General features: G+C 39.5%; 1 protein-coding gene across 4 annotated transcripts in view; it reads right to left on the bottom strand.

Annotated features, from left to right (window-relative positions):
• Positions 1-20,856, bottom strand: part of LUBEL (Linear Ubiquitin E3 ligase) — a 104,509-nt gene that overhangs the window by 77,084 nt on the left and 6,569 nt on the right. The window contains exon 1 of one of the 4 annotated variants that reach the window (XM_083139035.1): positions 1,312-1,440. The exons of the other annotated variants lie outside the window; for them this stretch is intronic. The gene's annotated coding sequence lies outside the window, so the exon portion shown is untranslated. Of the gene's footprint in view, positions 1-1,311; positions 1,441-20,856 lie in introns of those variants that run through there. 4 annotated transcript variants of the gene reach the window in all.

Raw genomic sequence — 20,856 nt, 5'->3', positions numbered from 1 at the left:
AACGTGTATTTAACCTGTGTTGCTGGCTTTCTATCTCCGCGATTTTAAGCAAGCGAACAACGAGTGTGGAAATCACGTGACCGAGTCAGCTTTCATCTGCACTGCGAGCTATGCACTTGCGTACTCCTGTTCTTGGCGCTTTCGAACTGTACTAGGTGACGTCACTTCTGCCAAAACCATGCTTCAAGTACGTACTTCGTACCTTTCGGACAGAGACTATATGCCAACTACGGACACAACTGTCCGATTTTGACCTCTTGCAAAACTTTTTGCAGGAGCCCATGTGAGGTAGGAAGGGGTAGCTAATCATATATAACAACCGACCAGTCATCAATGCTTTTTCTTTTCGACGACTTTCTACTATTTCAGGACATCTGTCACCTGCGGGGAGGCTACGATACGCCACTGGCTAGAAGCTCATTTCACCTAATTACCCTACTTTTATTGATAGAAAAATTGCTGTAATATTTTAGGAATATCGTTAATAGACTAAACCAGAGGCGTTGTTATCTTTCAATTGTTGGGGCTGTAAAAAATAAATGAACAGCTTGTGCATCCGCAGGATTTTTTCCGAGGGAAGGGGCAAGCAAGGCATTCTTCGCAAGTTAGTGATTCAGTTTGAAGTTGTCGCGTTCGTGCACCGATCTGTACCAGTTGTACGTAATTAACAGTCTCTCTTGCTTTCTCTCTCTCTCTCCCCGTGGCCAACAACTCTTTGAGAGTCAAGACCTGCCAAGCGGCTTTTCGTTTGGTGACACGTTGTCAGCGCATCGAATCCCATCAACGCTTATAATAATTGACAGTCCTTTATAGTAAATAACACAGAGTACTGAAATGATTTGTGTGAAACATTCATATTCCAGCGTTAGACTGTGTCATTACCATATATATATGCTGTGTTTCTGCGTTATTGTTGGAAAGATCTCCCCTGCCCCAACTTCAGTGTTTTGATTTTCAGATTTTACGTCGCTCTTCTCATTTTCTTAGAATAATCTCCACGATGAGGATGAAGAAAGATTAGATGAAATTGATGAGGGGCACTATACCAAAATATAAATCAATCAGTGACAACGACAATGAACATTAATTGTTAGTTGGTTGATTTGCCTCTCCCCCCTTCCTCTTGCATGTGTGGTAGTAGAGACCTGGCAACGATATATTATAGAGGAAGTATTAACAAACAACTAGGCGTTCACTCAAACGATAAACGGAAGCAGCTGCTATGGCAGATGAGTTCATAGGCCAACAAATGATAATCACGCGTTCCAAAGGCAAAGGATATAATGTGTATTAATGTATTCAGGAACTTACGTCAATATCATCTCCTCTTCATGACCAGTACCCCTTCTCCCTCCCTCTTCGGATTTCCACGTTAACAAGGCGAAGGTCACATTGGAGTACGTGTCCATTCATGGTTTCCGTGGTCGAGGCGGACACAGCGATTATCCTCGGTCTGTTGTCATTGTCGTCACTGACGCAGGAAGTAAAAACGGAGGAAGTGTGTCCGATCATGTTCTACGTCACATCTGTACTGAGCTGAGACGAGTGATTCTGTACTCTCCTTCATAAAATCCACTTGAGGTGTTATCTTTAGCGCGTGTCTATTCTGTGCTCGAATTGAACCAAAATGTCGAGGAACAAAAATTCTGGAATTTCTGTTAACTTTTTTATGTGTAATGAACTGCCTAATGGAAGTATGTAAATTCATATCTTGCCGTTATAATAATAGTGGACTATTTAAGGTGATCTTATACTCTGACGAAAATTTGAGCATTTTCCTCGTCAGGCTTACGGGGTAATTTTGGTCACGATTATTTTCAGAACCAACTGACAGAAAATGTTACAATTTTACCCGAGCACTGAGAAAGGGTATTTCTAGAGAACTACTTTTTGATATTTTCATTTACTTTCCGAAAATTAATTAATTTTACTCTTGGCAGTAAATGAACTTCTAATAAAGAAATTTATTGATGGGTGGTAAAATGATAGCTGGTATTCTAAGAGGGGAGAAAATGTTAATTACTTGGCTAGGACTGAATTTAGAACTGCAGTTTAGGAAATGATTAACGTTCCTAAAGGAAGGGAGAGGACGAGTGGCTGCGAGTCTCCACCGTGTGGAGTAGACATTACGCCCAGCACTTAAACACATCTAATAGAAAACGATACTTGGAATTTCCAAACAGTTCGGGAACCCGGAAATCAGAAAATGATATTCCGAAATTGGAATCATGACGTGGAGATTTGCTTCCCGATAAAATGTCGATATCGTGCTTACTCCTAGTGATTTGTAAAAACTTGTCTGTGAAATTCTCCCCATCACTTACTTTACACGAGAGCCACTGTTCTTTTCAAGCTTTCTTCTACTTGTTGAGCGCGATTAAGTTCAAGAACATTTTTTATTGCAGCCAGCTGTTTACATAACAATTCTGCTCCACCTGGGACAATAAAATCAGATTTCGCGATATCACGACACAAAAGAAGTCGAGGAAAATCAACGTGCTTTTTTAAGCACGACTTTTTCACAGATATTTCTAAGGGGATTTGAAAACCTTCTCTCGGGGCGCAACCTGGAAATTTGGCAATGTAAAATTCACTCAAAATGGGTCATTTTCCAGCCATCAGAATGTCCTCCCACACGCATTCGCTTACAATTCATGCGAAGTTCTCATAAAACTAGTTACAACCCTCAGTTATCGACTGAATAACTTGTTATAGAGGTGAGACCTTGAACTAAATTAGAGCAAGGCGAATCGGAAGAAGAGAAATTGTCTTGCGTCAGTGTAGGATGTGAGAACTCTCAGAACTCACACATGGGACACACCTGCGTAAATCTTTATTGAATCATCAGAACATATGTTCCCCAAGTTACATCTTTTTGAAGGTTACTAGTACGTGACATTACCCCCCCCCCCTCCTTCTCTCTCCCAGCAGTGGCGAATTAACTGCGTTGTCCCGTGGGTCGGATGATTTTTTTCAAACTTCCTCCTATCAGCGTCGCCGTAAATTTTGGAAGGCATTTCTAAAGGCGATCGCCTCATTTTAGATGTCAAGAAAATCCAACAAGATTTACTATTGTGTTAATTGACGATTGATAGTTTTAGACATCTCTTAATTTTAGAATCTCGTTGAACATAGGGAACTACCACCTTTTTATATTTCTAATTGGTGATCATTTACTCTGATATTTGAGTTTAGTTTTAAGTCCATTTATGCACAGATTGGCTAATCGGTACTGAACCTTCAGTTTAAAGTGGGATCCTATTCGCTATGGGCCTCCACCGAGTATCGAACCCAAGACCACTTGACTATAAGCCGACGACCTTACCATTACGTCATCGGGGAGGCCTACTATAATTTTGATTGGTGATTTATGTCAAGGATGTAATTAAAGGTAGCAATTGCTCTACGAACTGAGATATCGAACCAACCCTGATTTTTCGCTACAGCTTTGTGAAATTGTCTATGTCAGTGCTAGTATGCTGAGCATAAACAGCCACCTGTAAAGCTTTAAGTCCAATAAATCCTTGTTGAGTTGAGTTATGTCAGTGCTGCCGCATCACTGATGACGTAGACTGCGCCTATTTTCTCCAAGGGTGCTGTATTGTGATGTGGTACATGCAGGAAATGTGCTATGTAGAAATGTCAGCGGAAAATACTAAGTTTAAAATTCCCCACACAAATTTTCAATTCTAAAGTTTACCTGCTGCGTTTATTTTATTTACTTTTCATTTGTATAAAATCGAAACGGAAAGTTATCATAAATTTTGAAAATGTAATTTGTTTTTGTTTTATTTATCATTACTCTCACTTCAAGTTTGAAAACGCTTGGGTACATATTAGTAGCGTCCTAAAAAAATATAGTTCGCCGACCTCCGGGGCTAGCAGATCGAGCTCTACGCCAAGGGTCCCGGTTTCGAATTCCTGCCTAGGCATGGCTGTTCTTTGTGCATGTCTCCACATCAATTTCATCACATCAACACCTTTTTTCATATTCGCCAAAAGCGACGCTAAATTACAAAAATAAAATCAAATCTAAATACAGTTCGTAGCTCTTCCGGAATCCAGAACAGTGTTGCCAGTGGCTTTCGATTTCGACGCGATCAGGAAATCGTACGATTGAGTTGGTGTTTTAAGTCCCCTTTATGCACAGAAAAGCTAATCGGGACTGGACCCACAGTTCAAAGTTGGATCCGAACCACTATGTGCCTTCACCGGGTATCGAACCCGGGACCCCTTGATTACAAGGTGACGACGCCACCACTGCGCCATCGGGGAGGCCCAGGAAATCGTACGAGATTGTGGCCACGTGTTGCCAGATCTTAATCCGCTTGTCTCCCAGTTTTGATGTAGGGTTTGATTGATTTGATTTATTTTACTTCGCTTTTCTGACGCATTCGGCTAATCGAGAAGACGATTGATTGATTGATTGATTGATTGATTTAGTTTATTTTACTTCGCGTTTTGTGCCTCTTGGCTAATTTGCGAAGATGGGGATGAGTGATGAAATGATGAAATTGATGAATGGACATTCACAAACAACCAAGCCCGACCGGGATTCGAACCCGGGACCCTTGGCGTCGCAGCGCGATGTGCTAACCACTCGGCCACAGGGTCGGGCTCGAGAAGACGAGGATGAGTTAATGTTGAAATTGATGAAGGGACATGCACCCATGCCCGGGTCTGGATTCGAACCCGGGACCCCTGGCGTCGTTTTGTTTTAGGAGATCTGATTGCACGTGGTCTAGTGCTCGAAGATTCTGGGTTCGAATCTTGTTGTGGGTGTTGCTTGCCACTTCTGTAATTTCATCCATTCATTAATCATCGTCGCGATTGATGTTAAAATAGGAAAGCCAAATAAATTAGACAAAGAGACTGGAATAAGAGTTCTGAAGTGTTTTTTTGCGTGGTTAAATCAGGACAATGAATCAAATGTTAGAAAATGTCAAATGGTGACCTCATTCTGACCTTATTAAGAAAGTGATTTATTTTAAATTAATTTATTTCGTCTTTCTCTATATTCTGCGATGAATGACTCGTTGTTCATACTCTTAACTGTGCTTGAAAAGGGGAAAAAACACGACAATAAACGCGAGTGGGGAGGTGAAAAAATATTTTGTAGAGGGAAGGAAGAGCGGTTCTTTCTTATGTAGGCCTAAGTATCACATTTAAAATGCGTATGCGGGGGTAAACGTCCGAATAGTTTGTCCCTAAAAGGGTCGTCGCCAATAGTATCATTGCACCCTCTTGCCCATCCAAATAGCCGGCAAGAGAAGTATTTTGATTAGTTGACAGTACATCGAGGAGATTGATTGATTGATTGATTTGTTTTATTTTAATTCGCTTTTTGTGTCACTTTTGACTAATTTGCGAAGATGGGAATGAGTGATGTTATGAAGTTGATGAATGGACACTCACAAACATCGATACCCAGGCCGGGATTCGAACCCGGGACCCCTGGCGTCATAGAGCCATGTGCTAACCACTCCTCCATGGGGGTCGACGAGAAAGAGATGTTCACACTACATGAAGGGCCATGGGCGTCCGGAAGGGGGGGGGGGTAACTAAAAAATATATAATTCACACATAATTTCATTTCAATCACAGTAATTTATGTTAATTATTATAAATTCGTTGAAGAAACATGATAACTTCAGACTGAAACAGTGTTTTTTGAGGGGGCATCACTATTTTGGAGGAAAATATGTGTCCTTTGCCCCCTGGAAAAAAATTACCTTGCTTGCCCCTCCCTGGAAAAAATCCTGCGGACGTCCATGTGAAGGGCATGTACAGTATACTCAGAGTGATAGAGAGAGATAATAAATACAGGAGTACAGAGAGTCGCAATGATAGAAAGATATAAATAGTAACATATACCATATAAAGGGAGAGAAGAACGAAAGGCAGGAAGAAAGAAGGACCAAGAGTAAAGAAAGAAAGAGATCAGTAGACAGAGGGAGACATGGAGAAAATAAGTACAGAGAATATAAGGAAGTGAGAAAGAGAGAGATAGATAAACAGGGGAAGAAAGATAGGGCTGTAGGGATGGATGTCCGACCCCTAACCTCCTATAATTTTGTGATTGTGGACACATTTCCTTTCTTTAAAATAATATGAGGCACCATTGACCCTCTAGACGTACCATTGAACTCGATATTTGCTTCATTTTGCTCTCTTTCCGCATTTAGTGTGGAATGCGAAAGTTTTTAAAGGAAGTTAAGGTATTAAGTTTGAGGATATTGAGAAACATTTTATTGTTTCATTATCCAATTAACATATTGAAGAAAATGCCTGGCATTCTTGTTAGATCTTTATCCGAGTGGGTAGTGCTTATTAATCAGAAAATAACTTCAAATGTAACTCACGGTTGCTTTTGAGGAACCTTTAACTTGTTGATTTTGAAAGTTTCACGTTGCTTTTATGCCATTTTTGTCTAATCGCGACGACGGGATTGATTGTGAATGATAAGACACAAAACAATCCCCAGCAGAGGATTATATACTGGCTGTGAATCCAGACGCCAGGGGTCCGTTAGCCTGAAATGTGAGTGTCCCCAGAGAAGATGTACCCTGCGGTATTACTTTTCCAAAGGATTCACCATAAAGAAACTTTACCTTGCTTTTTCAATTATGTAAGAGCAATTTTTGCTTTAAATTAGCACTGATGAATGTTCACTGAAACATATTTTCAAGCACCTTCTAGTTATTTTGTTTCATTGAAGTAAGCGTCATTTTCCTCATCATAAGCAGATAAATTGATTTTATAGTGTGATAAATAACTGTTTCATTGACAGTCTTTGAGGACATACTTAGTGATGACCAGAAATTTTAAAAAAGGTGGGAGGTTCCTTATAGCAGGCTAGACAAAGTTTGTTGTACCCTTAGAGAGGCTAATGGAGACTGGACCTGCCGTCCGAACAACTGTACAATATGCCTCCAAGCCCGACCCTGTCGGCGAGTGGTTAGCACATCGCGCTGCGACGCCAAGGGTCCCGGGTTCGAATCCCGGTCGGGCTTGGTTGTTTGTGAATGTCCATTCATCAATTTCATCATTTCATCACTCATCCCCATCTTCGCAAATTAGCCAAGAGACACAAAACGCGAAGTAAAATAAACTAAATCAAATAAATCAAAATATGCCTCCATCTGGGATCGAGCCCTTGATTCCAAAGCGACGGCGTTACCATTACGCTATCAGAGAAGCACGAGTAACCTAATCGGTTAGTCAGTAATAAATTACTCATCTTTTAGGAGAACTGGATCAAAGAGAGACCGTAACTACAAATGGTATGGATGTTCATTTCCGTTTGTTTTTCATTCATATCATGAATTCATTATTCACCCTCATTGTAGTTACTAACCACAAATATATAGATAAGGTACAAAATACAAATGCAATGTAACTTGTGCTTATGTTAGGTTTACTCTTTAAAAAACAGTTAACATTGTCCTTTGAGAATGTAATCCACCCACGCAATAAAAAGGTTAAAATTGAAAGATGCAAAAACATAAGGCAAATGGTACTTCCACTAAAATAAGATAACTATGTTATTTTATTGCATCACGTAAATTTAGCATAATTTTCCACTCTTCTATAGCGGGGGTTCTGGGTTCAAATCCCGACCCGGGCATGGCTCCTTTGTGAGTGTCCCTTCATCAATTTCATATCATCACTCATCCTAAACTAACTAACTCTCTAGCCTACTTAAACCCGAAGGTTTATAACTGCAGCAACACAAACCTTACATCTGCCCATACCCTGGGCAAGATCAATACATTCTTTTCCATCCTTACCGATTTCTTTTAGGTCCATCTCAATGTTATCCCTACATCTTCGTCTTGACCTTCCTACTGGTCTCTTACCATCAGGTTTCCCAACAAGAATCCTGTAAACTCTTCTTTCCTCTCCCATTCGTGCCACATGGCCTGCCCACCTAAGTCTTCTTGATTCTCTTCCTCATCTTCGCGATTAGCCAGAGAGTGGCAGAAACGCGAAGTAAAATAAACCAAATTAATCAATCAATCACTTTTATATAATGTTAAATTTGTAGTCTCACATTATATTTCAAGATGTTAATAATATCTGAAACTTTTGTACTCGTATATTGAAGGTTACAGCTTCAAACCCTGCTGCATGTCTTTGCAATTTCAATTGTTCAGTGGTGTGTCCTAAGACATTAAAAGAAAATTCTGGCATGGATAAATATTAAGTGGCGTAGCCAAATACATAAACACCGTGCAGCATTTTTCCATCCTACAATTTCTCCTAATTGCGGAATGCACGATTGTGTAACGAGATAAATCACAATCATCAACGGTGGTGATTGCGTAACGCAAAGAGTAAGCTGGTGGATGCTCCGATACATCGTAGAACTCCTAGTTTTAACAAGACTTCGAGGCAACATGTTGCATTGATAAGCCATTTATTTTCTGCCCCAAGGCCAGATAACGAGTAAGCAGCATGTGATTAGCTACACACTTGGTGCCACGGGATACCATTGTCATTGCCAAGGTCGACGCTCGCCGACGCACAGTTGGCTATTGAAGCGTTCACGTTGCTAGCTGGCAAATTTTAGCTTGTGTCCGATGCAGGGTGCGAAATCCTTGGGGGGACAGGGGGAATTTCCCCCACCAACAATCTTGCCCTTGATAATCCCCACCACCAAAATTCGCGGGGGGAGGGAGTTTTTCTTTAAACAATATAAGATAAGCAATTAGTTTTAACTTCAAATACACTTTATTAAGGATAATATCGAAGACATACACAAAGTAGTGTGGTTGCGATTGTTGAATGCTTTCTTTCTTTCTCTCTCTCTCTCTCTCTCTTTCAAAAGATCATCAACAGATCTATTCCAATATACACAACACAATAGAAGTTAAACAAGGATGCAAGAAAGACCAATATAAGTTTGAAGTTTAATTGATTTATATTAACAGAAAAAAATCTAAACAAAAATGTATACACAATACAACTATTTCGTAATTTATTGGCATCTTTAACCAGTTAGTAAAGGAATTAGTTTGTTACTTTATAAATATCTTATATAGCCTACATTAAAGTAACAAATTAATTGCTTTATATGTATTTAATAGTAATGTATATTTAAATATTTAGTAATTTCCTTTTATATCTATTAAGATTATAAATATGATTTCGCACCCTGGTCCGATGTCTGTAAATGAATTTGAAACAAATCGTAAATACGCTACATTTTGTGCAATGCAATGCATAAATTGCATTAAGACGACAGGAAGAATCGGGAAGTTTCGAATGGTTGTGTATTTAAAGTGCTTACTTATTTTTTTTAAGTTTGTCCCCACACTTTCATGGAACTTTCAGACCGAAGTGACAAACGACACGAGTCGCTTGGAAATCAATCTTACCGAAGCGACAAGACAAGCTACACGTACCTCTTCATCAATTTCGTGCATCTTGTCTCCACGGTCTGTTGGTAGCGTATGCACGGTGAATGCTTGCTTAGAGAACGAATTGGCTCGTGTCGCTTGTCACTTCGGTGCGAAACTCCTGTACCGCTTGTCTCCTGTCGCGTGTCGCTTCCGTCTGAATGCTCCCCAAAGCTCACCCGAGGGTTGCCCCTTGGAAAATGAACGTCAGCTTAAAAATATGAGTATATAGTTCACATGTCAGCCACGGTAATTTGTGTTAATTATTGTAAAGGACCGGCAATTATGAGTGATACTGGTTAAATTAAACTGATGCAAATTAAGGCAGAGTTATTTGTGGGGGAAAAGCCTCTCTTGAATAACTAACTAACTAACTCTCTAGCCTTCTTGAACTCGAAGGTTCATGGCTGCAGCAACACAGGCCTTCCATCTGTCCCTATCCTGAGCAAGATCTATATACTCTTCTCCATCCCGGTTCATCTCAACGTTATCCCTCCATCTTCGTCTTGGTCTTCCTACAGGTCTCTTACCATCAGGTTTCCCCAACAAAAATCCTGTAAACTCTTCTTTCCTCTTCCATTCGTGCCACACGGCCTGTCCACCTAAGTCTTCTTGATTTAATCATTCTAATAATATCTGGACATGAATACAAATTATGTACTTCTAAATTATGTAACCTCCTCCACTCACCTGTCTCCTCATCTCTTTTAGACCCAAATATTTTCCTAAGGATCTTATTTTCAACAGCGGTTACTGAGGTATCAGTTTCAGAGTGGAAAAAATGCTTTCACAATTGGTTTGAGCGTATGCAAAGTGTATCGATCATAAGGGTGAATACTTTGAAAAACAATAAAGCCATTCCCAGAATTTCACGTCTTTTTTTTACATTGATTGCAGAAACTTTTCCAGCAGCCCTCTGTGTCCATTCCATGAACCTTGAGTGTACAGTCACCGGCAATAAAAATGGGACACCTAGATCCTGAAATATTCGCTTCGCTGCAAGGCGTTATGTGTTTTGCCTAACTCTACGGCGGTTTTAGAAGTTGCCATTGAAAATTTTGCTATTAAATCCACTTGTCGCCCGTTGAGTTAGACAACACACTTGAAGGTAAGCGACTATAGATGTCCCATTTTTATTGTCGGTAACTGTACTTACAACTTAACTTTCGAACCTAGTGGTATGAATTCATTAATTGAATGTCAAAGAGATAAATATTTGTTGACATTTTGTGACATTTCTTTGACATCCTGTTTTATAGCTGCAGTTCACACTTTTGCATTGAAGACTGGTGGGGGAAGGAAGATCTACACACACACATATGATTATTATATGATACACGTACATATTTATAATGTTAGTAAATATAAAATTAAATTAAATATTTGAAAATGATTTATTATTAAATATAAAGAAATTAATTTGTTACTTTTACATACGTATATCAGATATTTATAAAGTAACAAAGTAATTCCTTTACTAACTGTTTCTAGATGTCAGTACATAGTTTTATAATCTACAAGTTTTTGTTTAGGTTTTGCTTTCTATTAATATTAATCATTTAGATCTATTAATATTCGTCTTGTATTCTTGTCTTAATTTTATTGTGTGTATAAATGCTATTGGTGTAGATCTGTTAATAGTATCTTGAAAAAGAGAGAGAGAGGAATAAATAGCATGCAACATTCACGAACACCACTTTGTGTGTGTTTTCAATATTATCCATAGTAAAGTCCAAGTAATAGCTTATTTGAAGTTCAAATTAATTGCTTAGCTTTTGTTGTTACATCAAAAACTCTTCCGCCGGATTTTTTGCTGGGGGGATTTTTGAGGCCAAGATTGTTGGTGGGGTGAAATCCCCATCCCCCCCCCCCCAGGATTTTGCACCCTGCTCCCAACTGATAGAATGCCTCTACCAAACAAACCACTCCGACTGAAACTACTTTAGTCTTGCAAAAGTATGCAAAATTTCTCGTACAGCACTCAACAAGAATGACGTGAAAGCATCCAATTTTACACAGGTCGTACGTGTGCGTGACGTGTGTGGTCTCTTAACGCATGCAACAGCAGTGCAGTGTTGCTAAATCGTATTTACGAACCATTCCTCAGTGTCGTCATGGTACTGGAAACAGTTCCTTTGATTGGCTTGAACGTGAGATTTGCACGCTTGCCAGATCAGCGTCTAAATGAAACCTATTGCCCATTGCAAAATAACGTTAAAATTAGAGTATTCCAGGGTTAGAGTGGATATTTTTCTATTACCCTACGTCGCCCGACCCACGTCATCAGAGCCATGGGACGATATCTTCCCGTGATTCAAGGGAACTTCTTACCATTTCGGAAGTCGGAGCCAAATCTCGTGTTCAAATGTTACCAAGGTTGCACAGGTTTTTCTGGCAGTGATCACCTCTGCCAACTGTCGGAATATCGGGTTGCGACTGGATGCTCTTCTCGGGACATCTAGTTCAACATCTTTTCAATATGTGCCAAGCCAGACTGGCTAAATTTTAAATATAGAGATTATTTCATGTAAAAGATGTTCGGGAATGCTGTCTGGTTTCCATAAGACGAAAATGCCCACAAAGTACAGGGTGATCAAAAAGTCAGTCACTTTGTTTTCTGCATTGGCATTTTGACATTTGAGTGAGCTATACCTTCAACATGCAACATACTACAGGGAACAGTTACCAGCTTGCTTCATTTACGAATGTTTTTTTCAAGTTAATTGTTTGTTGTCATCGCCATCATTATTGCGCCTGTCACTACTAATACAAATAAGCATATTCGTTATTTTACGTCACTTTGCTACCCGCGAGGTTAATCAATGCAATGAAGATGAATGTTGAACTCCTGAAACGAGGAAGGAGAAGAACATGCCTGGTGTCAGATTCGAACACAGGACCGCTACGGTAACCACTTCGTCACGAGGGCGGAAAGAAATTCCTTAATTTTAGTTTAATTTTCTACTTTTCTGGGTTATTCGCAATGACCCCATTATTATTCCAGATGTTTATAGTGAACATTTGATGATTTCTTAATTGAATTCCGATTAGGATATGGAACACAAGATTAACCAATAAATAATTCTGGGCAGTAGCGGCCAGTGGCGTGCCCAAGGAGGGTTGGTGGGGGTCATAAGCTCCCCTTTAGCCCAGTATTCCTAAAAAAAAGAACATCAAAGGTAGGAAACGAAGTCAAAATAAGGGCTGACTACCAGAAAAAGTATACGTAACCCCTCCCTTTCGAAAATCCTGGGCTCGCCACTGGTAGCGGTGATCGGGAGCCAAAACCGCTGGGGGGGGGGGGGGGGGCAAAACGATTTACTTTCTTTTAATGGACAATGCTTAGCATTATGAGGTCATAGTACGGTAGCGGAACCGGGTTCGAATCCCTGTCTGGGCATAAGTGTTCTTTGTGAGTGTCCCTTTATGAATTTCATTACTCATCCTCATCTTCTCGATTATCCACAAGTGGCAGAAAAACGAAGTAAAATAAATCAAATCAACTACAGTGCGGGGGCAAAAGGTAGGGCAGCAACCCCCCCCCTAATCGCCGCCACTGATACTGGGGCAGTTAGCCATTGTCTTTTTTTTCACTGTTACATTATTTCAACATAAAATGATGTAGCATAACTCATTCGGAATCTTGAAAGTAAACACTTACCACCACATGTGTTGAACTCGTTCGTTCACTATATAACAACAAGCTCCTGTGTTCGACCCCTCCCAGGGCATGTGTGTGTCAATTGCATGCAATCGTCAATTTTCTCATCTTCGCGCTTACCCTGAGAAACCGGAAAAATTGGTTTAGTCCATTTTACTTCGCTTTTCTTCCACTTTTGGCTAATCACGAAGATGAAGGTGGGTTGATGATATGATGAAATCGATGATGCAACACTCACAAAGAACGCTTATGCCCAGACCGGGATTCGAACCTAGGGCCTCTGACGTCGTAGCGCGCTGTGACAATCACTCCGCCACGGAAATCGGGGAGAATGCGGAAAATGAAACTTCAAATAGGAAAACAGAAAAATAAAAGAAAAATATTATGTTGTCTCTCTACCTTTGTGTATTTATATCTTTAGGCCATCAATGTCGATTACTTACTTATTTACTATATGTATTAAGAGGGTTGTATTGGAAGGGGGGATGAGAGAGAATCCCCCCCTGGTTTCCCGTACATGTATTCTGGAACTGTGTATATGGTTCCTATGTTTTCTATAGAGTATATCATCTTGTGTGAGCTGCTGTTACTTACTCAATGGAAGAGCCAGTTTTCAGGCCTTAGCCCTCAAAGGGCTGATTGAAACTTAGTTTTAATCATAGGCCGATCTAGAAGTTATTCCTGAGAGGGGCATGGAATATGCTGCAAGCACATGAATAATGTATAACTTTAGAAATAAATGTCAACATTTTTGGACATTATATCAAGACCATTTACAAGGGCTCGTCTTAGGTCCAGTATGTATATAAACGTAGGTAAACTAATCGGGACTGAATGTTAAAAGTGGAATGCTAATGTACTCGTACCTCCACCAGGAAACGAACCCAGGACTCTTTGATTATAAGGTGATAGCAGAAGTAGATTTTTGTGAAACAGAAGTAGTTTTTTTGTTATTTGTATGAACAGTAATTACAAAAAGGGTGAAACTTGAGAATTCATTTCCTTAAGAGAAACTGTCACGAACATGTGAAACATTTCGCCTAAAATGCTCTCATATGTCCATCAGTTAACGATTTGTCTTGTAACCAATAAACCCCGGATTCGATTTCCGGTGTTGACTTATTTGTCTAGTAAATCTTTTCCTGATTAATACATTTTTTTCTCAAATTTGTTTTATTCTTTTACTATCTGGAGAAAGATTACCCGAACGTTTATTTTTTGCCAATATTGCATTGCTTATTATCGTTGTAATATAATGCTATCAATATTGTTATAATTCTTAGTCATTTCTTCTGTAAGTGGCACCTGCCCCTCCCGCCAATAGTTTCAATCCTAAAGTTTAAACAAACCTACGGACAAATTGTATAAAAACCCGAATCCAACTAAAGATAGTTTCGAGTTGAAGCAGAAAGTATTGCCCAATAGAAACAAAAGCGGGAAGAGATCGCCAGCATTTGATCCTCCCCTCCCATCCACGTCTCTTAGATTCTTTTGAAGTTGTCTTGTCTGTTGGGTGGCAGCGTTTGCCCTAAGTTATTCTTAGCTTTAATTGTTAAGCGACGTTTCTTTTTACAGAATGTCTCAACACGTGCCGTGTATAAATGAGCAACGAAACTTCCTCCTTTTTTCTACACGAGCAAAGAGGAGCCAGGGGGAGGGGGTTGAAGGTTAGGACAGTGACAGTCAGAATTTTCAAAATCTTTCTTGAGCATTATCACTGTACATAATAATTATTGTACTTCTAACTTGCATTTAAACCCAATGGCAAGTATCAGTGATTTTTTTTCGGATTTGCTATTAATAAAAAAAAATACTGTTGTCTAACATTGATCCTCAGGCAAGCTTAGGAGACCCCCTGGACAAATTAAGGCTTGCTTACTTAACTCATTCTCATGTATGTTATTTAAATTTGTAATATACGTCTGTATTTATGATTTTCTATCTATGAGGTTGTCAACTTTTTCAGTGTCTATTACCATTATTGCAGTTGTATAGGACAATCATAAGGGCAATGCTATGTACAAGAATTGCGAGTCAACAAATTATCTCAACCACACAACTTATCAATATTACAAATGAAGTACCAGGCTAGAGTTGACATTTCGTATATTTTTGTTATTTCACGTTACTTTTTTTGGCTCTTTAGACTAATTGTAACGATGAGGATGAATAATTTTGATTTATATGATGGATTTATTGTTTTTGGCTTTTCTCCCACTTTTCACTAATCGCGAAGATGCGAAGTGATGGTAGAGAAAATCAATGAAGGGACACTCACAAAAGAGCACCCTTTCCCAAGGTGGGATTCGAACTCGGAAGCCCTGGCCTCGTACTGTGCTAACCACTACCCCACGAAGGTCGGCGATGACGATGAATGATGATGGAATGATATTTATGACACGGACATTCCAAAGTACGGACTCGATGCTGGAACATGTGGTGACGAGACAGCGAGCTGACTAGCCAACGCGCTTGGTCACCGAAGCGATAGGCTAGATTTGCTATAGATTGAGTCTGTTGCGAGAGTGGGACTAGCAAGAATTACTTTAATGGTGCCAGACGATGTAGTAATGTACGCCGAAATCGGTTTCATTCGTGGATGTGAATACTAGTGGACGACAGACTTTCTTTCGGAAGCTGGAATTGTAAAAGTAGGTAGGGGCGGATAACACTGTGTAAAATATTTTATAATGTGATTACCATTTTAAATGTCGTTTTGAAATTTGTGCAAAGACAAAAATGGTTAACGGGGGTTCATTTAAAGGAGGGTGCACTTGGGTTTTTTTTAACGAATTCTTTCTTGCTTTCATTTTAAAATGTTTACTTTCTCAAATTTTCTGGAGAGGCTGTAGCTCCATCGGCTCCTCATAGATACGCCAATATCGGTACACCGAAGAAAATCAAAATACGCAGTGGCGTGCTCAGGATTTTCGAAAGGGAGGGGGGAGGGTTACGGATATTTTTTTAGTAGTCAGCCCTCATTTTGCCAACCTTTACTGCCTTTGATGTTCTTTTTTTTTTAGGGATACTGGACCAAAAGAAAGGGTGTGTATGGATAATACTTTGAAAATTTCCATGCGAGCGTTTCTTTAACGTGGAAGCTTGGATATCAATCGGAAGAAAACATCACGTCCGCCACTGGGTCTGTCCCGAGCCCGCCAGATCAGACGCCGTCTGCGTTTTTCTTATTTGGCACACGGTCTAAAAACAGTTAACGAAAGGCTGCTACCGCGACGGGGTTAGCCTAGTCCATCCAAAGAGAGAGAAAAGATCCTCAGCTCCGAGGATGAAAACCTCACTTCACGCGTTGATTAGCGACCAGCTGAGACTCACATGATACGCGGACCAATGCCCCCGTGAACTATCAGCACCGCAGCAGGCCCCTTCTCTCAATCGCCTTATCGTCTTCCGGGATGTGCATAAACACATTTGTTGACATCACGGCTATATTCGTGATGTGTGTGGTCTTCTGCAATTCGCTGATTTGTTTCCTGCCCACGTTCCCTCCCTTTCTCGATTGAATAACTTTGCAGCTCTAGAATGTAGGACGCTTTGACTTCCTCAGTGGCTCAAAAATAAAACCCTAACAACATGTATGCAGATGCACTGACCTCTATACGCTTCCGTATTTTCTATTTGGGCATTTTAAACTTTGTAAAATTAAGAACAAATGCCTTTCCTATAAATTGAATACACGTTAATGAAATTGTAACTAGTGGCATCCGAGCCTACCCAATAATTTCTCGTGTTATTATTATTATTATATTTATTATCGCGGTGAAATGCTTATTGAAATCAGTAAACAACAGACTTTTTAAGAAAATAATTAAAGATGCATTGTTGGTGCGAATTAATGTCATGATACATGCAATCGCATATATTTTTAATGACCTTATAACTCAAGTATTTATGCCCAGTCAATGTTTGTCAAAAGTTTGCGCCCCTGACAAACACCAGGGACATCTCGTCTACATTAAAACATAAACAGAACCTATTTATTTATTGCGCTGGTTTTTGTTGAGCGCCCTTTACAGCATCATTACTGTGGAAAGAATGAGATTGTTTGGATGAAATGTTATACCACATTCTCTCTACTCATTCTCATAGTTATGGCGTTTGTTCTCATTTGACAAAATCCACATGCACGTTGTATAAGGTTGGTAGTGAGTTGTTAACTTCCGTAATGCACATTTGCATTTCTAACAGCAATGACGCAGCACCAGAGTTTGTTTTCGTAAATCAACATCGAGGCGAAGGAGTTCAACGACATCACTCTAAATGAGCCTATTACCACCTGTTTCGAACTAACTATTCTTCATTCATATCACACAAATAACATAAACTTTCTAGCTTATTATTAATTTGATACCAATATAGTACCGGGTGTCCGAAAAGTCTTTCCCTGATTACAAACTTTATTCATATCCGCTATATGTAAGGTAGAGATGTAAAAGTGATGCCAAAATGTTGGAAAACTAACCAAGTTTTTTTTGTTGCAGGTTTCAGTAACGGGTCTGTAGTGTAACAGTGTCAGTGCCCAGGAAACCGGAAATATTCACAAATCAGGAAGAAGCTCAGTGTGTTCACTGGTATAATTAGGCAATAAAGCTTATACAATTTGCACTTTGTATGCACGAAACAATAAGCGTTTGTGTAAGATATCATGAAGAGAACTTTTTGGCTGATGTTTTACGTTGTTTGAAATCGCTGAGGTTGATGGTCGGCCACTTCTCGGTAAGTCAGGAACAGATCCTGTGGTCTTGAACTTGTCATACCACGACTTAATGCTCTCGACATCGGGCGGCATCTTTCCATAAGTTGTTTGAAAGTTCCGCTCCACTGTTATTGGTGACCGGGTCTCGTGATACCAGAGGACACACACATCTTTTTTTCCTGATTTGTGAACATTTCGGTTTCCTGGGCACTGACACTGTTACAATGCAGCCACGTTACTGAAACCTGCAACAAGAAAACTTGGTTAGTTTTCTAACATTTTGGCACCACTTTCATATCTCTGCTTTCATATAGCGGATATGAATAAAGTTTGCAATCAGGGAAAGACTTTTCGGGCACCCGTATTTTAAATAGTTCATCATTTGCTTGGAAATCGATTAATTCTTTTGCTTTTGCTCGTGTATCTTATAATGGCTAGAAGATGGTCACATTTTACATTTTCCATGTGCCCTTATTAGACAATAACCACTTCGTCTCTATTATAAAACTATTTAAAGAAGAAATAGTTTTGTTTTTACTTGTTGTATTCTCAAGTAAATACATTGATTGATTCATTTGATTTATTTTACTTAGCTTTTCTGCCACTTTTGGCGAAGCGCGAAGATAAGGATGAGTGATGAATTGATGAAGGCATAAACACCCATGCAGACCCGTAGCCAGAATTTTATTTCGGGCGGGGGGGGGGGGTCGTCCCATATCAGCAGCCGACATCTATATACTAAAAATTGGGGGGGTAGAAACCCTGAAGATCAATTTCTCAGTGCATTACAAGTTATTATACAAGATGTTTAATCCTGCTAAGGAATTAAAATTAATTATCGCTAATTAGATATTTGTAAGATTTCGGGGAGGGCTTCAGTGCAGTTTCACATAGACCTTAAATTCATTCGATACGTTCACGACAAATATCCAGGTGGTACTTCCATTCCATTCTAGCCAAACCTTATCAAACATGTCTATGTGACGTTTCCGATGGCGATGTCGATTCACTTTCGCAATTCTGTCACAGTGTCTATGGAAGTGAAGGAACGTAAAAATTGTCCTTGATGAAACCCCACTTACAGAAATCACACATTGAGTTTCATCGGAAACGTCACATAAAACATGCTTGAGAAGGTTTGGCTAGAATGGAACTACCGGCTGAACATAGATGCATTTAAGGTCTGTGTGAAGCTATAGATATTCATTCCACTTTCAAATTGTGATAATATCATGGTGAAAATAAGGCCTTACAAAATCGAACAATAATTTTTGAACACCGTCTATTATACAAATTATTAAAACAAGCTTCTAAAGCAGAATTTAAGTAAATTATTTAAACAAATTTAAGACTGGTTTATATTAGGGATGGCCAGATCCGGATCCTCGCGGATCCGAAATTCGGATACGGATCCTAAAAATTTTCGGATCCAGATCCGTTTGGCCATCCCACATGAGCTCTTCTTTGGAAAGTAAGAATGTGTTTATAACATATTGTTACCTGCTAATATATATATATATATATATATATATATATATATATATATATATATATATAGTGTGTGTGCGCGCGTGCGCGATTTGTAATTAATACACTTACAAGGGAGGTTATCTAAGTGTCCCCCTCCGATTTCCATGAAACTTGGCAGGTGAATAGAGGGATCCAAAGGAAGAAATATGTGTTTTTGTGTTTCAGCTAAAAAAAAAGGTTTTAGGGGGCAAACCCCCCCTTCAAATGTCAAGATGAAGACAAATTGACGCGGGGATCTGACCCCTGTGTCCCACTCCGATTTCCATGAAATTTTGCATGTGTATGGAGGGGCCCAAAGGAAGAAGTACGTGTTTTTGTGTTTCAGCTAAATAACTGTTTTAGGGGCAAACACCCCCCCCCTCAAATGTCAAGATGAAGAGAAATGGAAATACGGATCTGATCCCGAAACCATGTAAATATGGCATAGGAAGAAACAGGGGGCATAGGCACCTCTATACACCTGCCAAATTTCATGGAAATCGGAGGGGGACACAGGGGTAAGATCCCCACGTCAATTTGTCCTCATCTTGACATTTGAGGCGGGTTTTGCCCCCTAAAACAGTTTTTCAGCCGAAACACAAAAACACGTATTTCTTCCTTTGGGCCCCTCTATACACCTGCCAAGTTTCATGGAAATCGGAGGGGGTCTTACACTTTGTAATTATATAACACTGCATATATTATAATGTTTTATTTTAATTTTTAAAATTGTAACTGTGGAACAATTGTATAATTTTTGTATAACATTTCTATCTTGTTAAATGTGTTAAAGGTTTCATCCTGGAATGAAATGTATCACATTTGTGTGTGTTTCCATTTCCAATACATTCGAATGAATACATATTCGTTTCAATGGCATTTACAAAATCACGTCTGCCATTTTATGTTAAACAAGTAAGATTATTTTTATGCAGGAGTGTGTTAGCCGATGCGTAGCAAAGTATTTTAGGAACAACACTTGAAAAAAAATCTTGAAGGACTAACTAATGAGAAAATTATTTGTAATCGAAGATCATAATACCTTTTAAGGTGTGGTAATATTATAATGGGATTTAGATACGAAACTCTCAGATCCGGATCCGGATCCAGATTTTCGGATCCGGATCCATTTGGCCATCCCTAGTTTATATAAGCCACTAATCGTTCTCCATCGCGCCCTTCTGACGAACGGGTTTCCTCCCCGATTGTAGCAGAAACAGCTTTGCTATATGAAGTGACATTTCCCTTGGTGCAGGTAAATCTAGGTCCAGTTTCAGGTAAAAAGGAAGATTTTATGAAAAATACAGAAATTGCCGAAAATTTAACGTCGTTGGGGTTCAGTTTTTATTTTACTTGCGTGATTGAATTTGTGTTTTATTTCTACTACATCTAATTAATGTAGATGGGTCGGGTAATCAATATATAGAATAAATAAGTAGACCAGGTCAAATTTTCAGAATACGTCACTGTGTCATGGACACACACACACACACACACACACACACACACACACACACACACACACACACACACACACACACACACACACGCACACGCACATATACATACAC

The sequence above is a fragment of the Lepisma saccharinum genome, chromosome 17, assembly GCF_977018435.1.
Source record: "Lepisma saccharinum chromosome 17, izLepSacc3.1, whole genome shotgun sequence".
Lineage (NCBI taxonomy): Eukaryota > Metazoa > Arthropoda > Insecta > Zygentoma > Lepismatidae > Lepisma > Lepisma saccharinum.
Note: the sequence above shows the minus strand (reverse complement) of the source record. Positions and strands in the feature narration are given on the sequence as shown.